An 8044-nucleotide genomic window follows, 5' to 3' on the forward strand; every position below is an offset into this window, starting at 1 on the left:
TTTTCAATTGGTAAGATGCAGTGGTCACATCTGAAGCCACTTTTTCAAAACTCTTCACACAGTCTGCATGACCAACATGCATCTTGGCCAAACAGTTAATCTGACCTCCAAAAGTCACTCAAACCACCAAAACACTTCGTACAAGTCTCAAAATAGACTCGTTCAACCAAAACACTGGCAACAATTCTCATTTAGAAAGCATACAGTCTCACTCATAACACACTGACCTACAAAACACTGACAACAGGGAGCATTACATAAATGAAGGACTTTTATCTTTGAAGCGTGAGCGAATAAATTAGGTTTTCATTATACAATAACATATTTTCACTTTGACGGTACTAAAGTATATGTAACAAGAATGCATCAGAAATGCAGCAATTTGCTTCAATATCCTTTATTTGTTCTATATCTGTAGAAAGTATTGTAAACTGTGAAAAATGTTACTGTAAGTTGAAACAACCCCCCCACACACACAAATTTCTGGAATTCCAGGGCTGCAAGCAGTAATACAAATAAGAAACACCTCAAACACGCATAATGTACAGTACTTGAGGGTGCTAGTCCTCCCTCTCTGCTGCATTTGGCCACACGTTCTCATCAACATCACATCTTATGTCTTCCCTGGCGATGCATCTTGGAAAGTATCTTCTGGAATGTCTAATCCAACCCTGGCAGTCTTCAGGAGAAGTGTCTCCACATCCCTCATTCATGGCATCCAGTAAGGTCATCTGGTCATGTGGATGGTGGTCATACACCTTCCACCTCCATGCAGAGAAAAACTCCTCTATGGGGTTTAGGAAGGGGGAGTATGGAGGCAGGAACAGTCCTGACATCCTGGGATGTGCAGTGAACCAGTCTGTAACTGCAGCAGAGTGGTGGAATGGCACATTACTGCCAATGAGTGGTTTGTGTAACAGCAAACCATCATTGGACAGTGCTGCACACATCGTGATGTTAGCTTCTCTCTGCCCTGGGACATCCACGGTTGCTCTCTGTCCAATCACATTTCTTCCCCTGCGGCGTGTTTTTGCCGGGTTTAATCCAGCTTCATCCACAAAGATGAATGTATGTGCAGTTTCCCTGGCTTCCAACCTCCATTACTCTCTAAAATACAGTATATACACAGTTTTAATGGACTTCACATTATGCATCACTGTGTATGTTCCCTGATTGATTATTGAACAGACATCTTACCTGGACATATTGATAACAGAGTTCTTTCACACGTTCACAGTTTCTCTCGATTTGTACAGTGTACAACTGCTTTGTCCTTATTTTATGTTTCTCCAGGACTCTGGCAACTGTCGTTGTGCTGACCAAATTCACATTTCCAAAAGTGATATTGTCTGCCTTCTAAGATTTTCTACTTATTTCAATCTGGTGTTTGTTTTGACAATGTGACTTCAGTTTTGATCAACGCAGGTTAGCAATTGAAAAAAACTGTAATGTGCGTGTGTTGCATTTTACTGCTGTAGTTGTTTAAGGTTAAGCTAATTTTAACTACTTTATATCATGTTGGCCAGTTTAATCTACAGCAGTGCATCATATTTTATAAGAGATCATTTGTAGTTTTTCAAGTTTGTAGCGTACTGTCCTGTGAGAATCTCTAAAAAAGTTAACTTTTCATGAGCTCAGATAAACAGCCAATTTCAACTTTGTGATCATGCACTTTCCAGCTAATCCAAGTTTTTAATGTCACATTCAAAATCACCACATTTGGAGATGCATGGTTTTCACAGGATAGGATGGGTATGAAAAATCGTAATCTGAAAAATAACTAGTAACTAAAGCCGTCATCTGTTGATTGTTTGTGATTAGTGATTGTTTGTGCAGGAGGTCTGTTAGTTGTTTGTGAGAATTTGTCCATTCTTGTTTGGTTTTTGAAGCTGTGCTGCATAATAAGTCATTAGCTTTTATACATAGCTTTGTGCAGTGTACTATAGAGAAGAGTGTGTAAGTCATGTATTTGATACATGCATTGATGCTTTTTAATGTGAACTTTTTAATCCGTGCTTAATTTTAGTAGTCTGTTGGGATTCAACTGTACCTGTACCATTGTATACGTTTTGTATTTGTATGCTGAGAAGATGGGCAAGATCATACATAAAAAATCGGCCCAATTATCCTCTAGTGTGCGACCAGCGTTGCCAGATGAGGAATTAACACTCTTGCAACAGGATTTAGTGTTAAGTGTTTATTCTATTATCATGTGTCAGAATGGTACAAAAGTAATGTTTGAACATTTGGAAATCAAGGTTCGGGTGTCCATTGTCTACATAAAAAGCCAGTGTAAGTCCACTTGGCAACAGTTCACTAACAAAGGCCATGTTATGTGTGGTATAGAACTTAATTTGCCACCTGAAAACAAGCTGACATCCCTAAAAGCACTGCAGAATTAATCAAAACACAGAGTAATGTAAGATGTAAGAAGAAAAAAACCCATTGTTCTCACATCACACAAGCTGCATGTGGGACAGTAGTCTTTAAAAATTCAAAGAAATGTGACTGAGTTGCTAACAAAGCTTATTACAGGAAAATGCATGAAAATCATTGTAGATGTTTCTACCAACAGTCGGATTCATGAGCTCCAAGCCATAGGCATCTTGTCTCACATCTCCACACTGCCGTATGTCTGTAGGAGTAGCGGAGAGGGCAGACATCCCAGCCCATCCCAGTTTTTACAAATCGTACAGCTCTGATGTCAGCCCCACTGCTACGCTGAGCCTGACGGCTTAGTGAATTGATAAAGATTTCTTTTGTTTGAAGCACAGGCATTTTAAGGGTTACGTACTGCACAGTGGCAGCCATTTCAAACATATGCCGACATGTTTGAAATGTGGCGCACTGATACTTCAGAATGCATGTGGTTTTTAAAGGACAGTGTGAGAAACAAGGGAAAGGCAACAAACCAACAAAGGCCTATTGTAAGTTCTCAACACATATTATTCAACCGAAGAATACCCTATGAACTTTACAAACACACACCTGTCACCTTGATGTCTCCAGCTGGGAGTAACAACATGATAGAACAGTGCACATTAAATGGCGAAAGCCTTTTAAAGCAAATACACACACTTAGCAAATTTTAACCTGCCATTCATGAAGAATTGACCAGCATCTTTATTTTTCTCTGCTTTAAGGAGATAATCATAAGCTGTTCTGCTATAATCTTTTGCAGATGTTAGGCATGTAGAGGGAAGCCTGAGGTGGCTAGTACTCAGTAGAGGTGGACATACGTAGGCATCAAAAATGTTGATTTATATAAATGATTTATTTCACAATATCACCATATCATCGTGTTTGCTACTTCTAAAACATAGAGTATTTGTAACAATCCATCATCAATCTAAACAAATTTTATTCCATTATCTTTCATTTTTATGTATGGCAACTTGCATTAGGGGTGTAAATGTAAACATTAAACAGTGGCTCATTGGCCATAATTCTTAACCTAAGAGGCACTCAAATACTGGCATATTGTCAATAAGAAAAGCATCTAATCTGCATCTACTGCAGTGTCGATACTGAAAATGTGCTTTCTCGCGATCTTTTGTTCCCAACATTGAGTTGACGCCAGGGATGGGTATCGCTACTCGATACCTTTATGGTATCGACTGCAACAGCCCAGTATCTAGTAGAATCGAAACGTCTCCAGTCATACCAGTACTTCAATCGATACTTTTTGTAACCAGATTGTGGCAAAAAATTACTATTTGTATGGTTTTGGTTGCAGGCAAACACGCAAGCAACACATGGATTGCAACCTGTGGCTCACAGTGCATTCACGTGCTCCTCGGATGGTTGTGAAGTCCTTCGTCCGACTTCAGTGTGTGTTCATGTGCTCTTATGTCGGAATGTGGAATCAACATGGATGCTACTACAAAGACGTGTTGGATTAGCATTATCAGAGCATATAAACAACATGCAGACATCTAGTTCATTCCAGCTGGACAGCAAACTAACTGTCATAGCCATATTACATGTTTGCAAAGTATAAAGTTCTGTATACTTCTTTATGTCCCATGTGCACTTTATTTCTCTTTTTGCAATAAAGATGTAAGGAGGAAAAAAAGATTCTCCAAAAGGCCTCCAATTGTCCAAATTTCTCTTCTTTTATTACTTCTAACAAACCAATCGACCAATTGACAGTTTACTACTATTACTAACGTTACTTCTTCTATTTTGTATGTATTCAACATAGTGACGAAACATGCTCTGTAGCGCCGTTTGTCCATTTGGGCTACTGTAGAAACATGACCGCGCCTTTCATGTGGGAGGACCCATGGTGTATATGGATAGAAATGGCTCATTCTAAGGTAATAAAAACATAACGGCTCATTATGTAAGGTCTTTATACACCACTGAAAACATAGTTATGTTGCATTATATTGCATTTCTGTCAATAGATCCTCCTAAATATTACACACTGAACCTTTCAATTTCAGGTTTTTGAACATGCACTACCCAGTAGGCTACCTCAGGGAGAATATTGTTTTCATCATTAATGTAAAAAAAGTTGTAATTATTGTTAATGTATACTACAGTTATTCAGCTGTTCTCTGCTGCTAGCCTAGGTTTAGAAAAGTTGTACCTCGTAGTCATGTTATAGCGTTGTTTAACTTTAAATAAAATTCTAAAAGGTTATGCCCTCAATGTTTTGTCAACTTTCCCTCTTGGTATCAAAAAATGGTATTGTTTATCGATATTTTTCAAGGTATTGTATCGAAATTGGAAATTCCAGTATTGTGACACTAATCAGTAACACTCCATCATAAGACTCTGACCTGCTTCTGATTTGCATCAGCGCTCGTTTGTACAGGGCAGACCAACAGACGGACTAAAATGCACACAGGAAGACACATTGTAGTAGGGCTTAAGCACTTTGACTACATAGTTTGGTATTCTCTATGACGTACACTGTATCTATGTGTGGTCGCATAAACCTTAAAAAACCTACCCAAACTTGACATGCATAAATTCATTTTTCAAAGCGCAGCCAGACCCAACACTAAATAGACCCGAGGATAATTAATGTGGTTGACCCGAACAGACCTTAATGGCAGTATGATGCACTGTCACAAGCAACTGTGACTTATTGATTTAGATTTTGTAATGTTTTTCCTCAAAACCCTGCCCCTCGCACTGAAACAACCGCAGCTTGCACTGTGTGCTTGAACTCAGATATACTGCTGCTTGCACAGATTTCCTGAGCTTCAGTTCCAGCCTTTCTCCTCAGGCTGCTTCTGTGAAACATTTGCTCTCAGATTTTTTGTGTACAATAACTCTGCCAAACTCCCCCAACGAATAGAGTGCCTGTTGTAGTGTTGACCAGGGAAATGATCAGTGCCTCGGTGCGGGTGTGTTCACTTTACTTCTTAGAGCATCCCTTATGGATGGTTACTCTTGAACCGGATTTATCCACTGCTGCACTCCACGTCTTTATAATATACTTTCCTTGCATTCTTTACACCTTTTGGAATAAAAGAAAAGTTATTAAAGCGAATTTGGGTAGGATCCGTGAGTAGACATGCACCCTTTCTACATTTTCTGTAACACCTCATTCAGACTGAGGGTTTATCTGACTGGACCAGAGTGTGTTCAGTGCTCCTCTCAGTCAGGGTTAGACATGAGTCAGATGCTGCCTAAGTGTGGGGAACTGACATTTCCATTAGGGAAAGGAGAGAGAGAGCAATAGAGAGAAAACACACAAGTGCTCAAGAGAGAGAGAAAGACAGCTGAAACTGAATCTTAGTGTTCATTTGGTAATCAGTCGATGTGATTGAGTGTAATTCAGTTGTTCATCAGTGAAGTGTATTGAACTACACTGCAGACTGGAGTCTCATGGCCCTGGCTGTCATGCTCAATAAAACATGGAATTATTAGGCAATAATGTGAGTGAAGCAGAGCACACATAAACAGCATATTCTGATTTTATAGCATTAGTTGAACTGAAAAAACAGCTAGAGGGCAAATTTTTGCCTTTTTAAAAAGCTCAGCTTATTTCTGCCTCCCCATACTCACTGACGACAAACACAGTGTCTTTGAGTTTTTAGATTTAGACATGTTTTATTCTACCTTGTTTAAATGCAGAGTTCTAGATTCAGAGAGTAACTCACTTCACTCACTCACTCATAGTCTGTCTGCCCCAAGTGTTTGTCGTGCCTATATTCACAGTTACTCACTGAACCACCTCGTCACTATCATTTCTGTAGTCTGCTTCGTCTCTGACACTGTGGGTCCTTGTTAATCTGCCTGATTTTTAATTGTATTTCTGCTGGAAAAACAAATTAACCTTTTCCACAAAGCTAGGCTATATAATTGTTGTTGTAAATTGTAAATTTTCTTCACCTGAAGTTATTTATATTCATGACAAAGATGCTGTCTTCCCCGAACTTTCCATGGATTTAAACTTGCTCCCCCACCCCCATATGGCAATGCCTCTGGGTGTCTGTACAGATTTCTTTAGCTCAGCCTCAGGCTAAACACCTCAGGTAGACACCTCATCAAGATGAGTGACGGGAACTTGACCAACTAACAGGGAGCAAAGTGGGACTACACTCTGCAGATTCAATTATAAATAATGTATATTTAATTCAATCATAATATAAGTTCAGTTTCCATTTGTAAATACATTATTGTAAGTGTAAATCCTTGGGATAAGCACCTCTGTCAGATCTGTGTGTGTTTGTTTGTGTGTCCATGTGTAAAGAGCCCTGGCTGAGCAAAATTAAATGTGTACACCATGGCGCAAGTCGATTTCAAACCATTAATACCAACTATTGCATCTGCATACTAGGTTGTGGTCTGGTGATACATAAATTATTCATGCATATTAATGCAGCTTTGTTCAGTAATTTTCACAGCACTGCTACCGCACCACTTTGGTGTTCACCAGTGAAGTAAAGTTTCATATAAATAGTGTTTCTTCGCTTTTATTAACTTCAGCTTCTGTATCTCTCCACCCAACTTGTTTCGTTATAAACAAATGGGATGCTGGAGGTGAATTTATTTAAGTGGTTTTACTGTTGGTAGTTCTTATTACTTATTTCTGTTCAAATAAAGAAAAGAAAAAAGAAGAAGAATATATTTTGTTCCTGTCATCAGTATTGGTAAGTTGATTATTTAGCAGAAAGATTAGCGTGCCAGGATTCTGATTATTGAATACATTTGAACAGGAGAGAAGACATCCATCCGGCCCAAATCTACATTTTGACATAATCAAATAGCAATGTAGTGGTAAAATACTTCAAATACTTCATACTAAAATACATCAAAAATATAATGACATTGATGGGCCTTTAATGTTTTTCATTATTTTTTAGGTAGTAGAACATCTAGTATGACAACGTTCTAAAGGAGTGTTTTTTAAAGAAATTTATAATTGATTTTTTTTTGTTAGGTTTAGTTATTTTGTTTGATGTCTGACTAGATGCTGAATATTTTGCTCTTCACACAACACAAGTGCTCCTTCTGTTTACTTGTTTTGTCTGACTTTTTCCAAGGCAGTGAGGTGTTAGGTGTCAGGGGATCATCTGTACAGGAGTGGCACATGGCCTTCCAACAGCACAGTAGCCTAGCACTATTGTTACTAACCAGCCATTATTGAGGGTTTTTAAAAAGGTCCTTGAGCATCAGCCACATGAGATTAGATTTGAGATTTGGAACCTGAGACTATGTAAATATTGACATCGTCATTACACATGGTCTTGCCTGAGTGGAACAGTTTGGCTGTGCATACTATGTGTATGGATGTTCCCAAAGGCAGCAGTCGTCTTATTGTACAAAGGCGCCTCAAAAAACATTTCTAATCCGTCAGTAATGATGTTTATTCATGCTGGTGATTGTGATGTTGCTTCCAGAATCAAGGTGTGACCAGTAGATGAGGTCCAGGGCAGGAAGGGACAGCATCTTTATTTCCTGTGTCTGTCAAGAGGAGGAAGGGAAGTAGGTGCAGGCCAACTGTGAACAAAAACCTGTGTTTGTAAGTGATTAGAAACACTGCAAAGTTAAATTGGAATGTGTAAAATTTAACCCATTTTAG

This window comes from Micropterus salmoides, unplaced genomic scaffold, assembly GCF_014851395.1.
Source record: "Micropterus salmoides isolate LMB-PRFRI ecotype aquatic unplaced genomic scaffold, ASM1485139v1 Ms_hic_scaffold_20, whole genome shotgun sequence".
Lineage (NCBI taxonomy): Eukaryota > Metazoa > Chordata > Actinopteri > Centrarchiformes > Centrarchidae > Micropterus > Micropterus salmoides.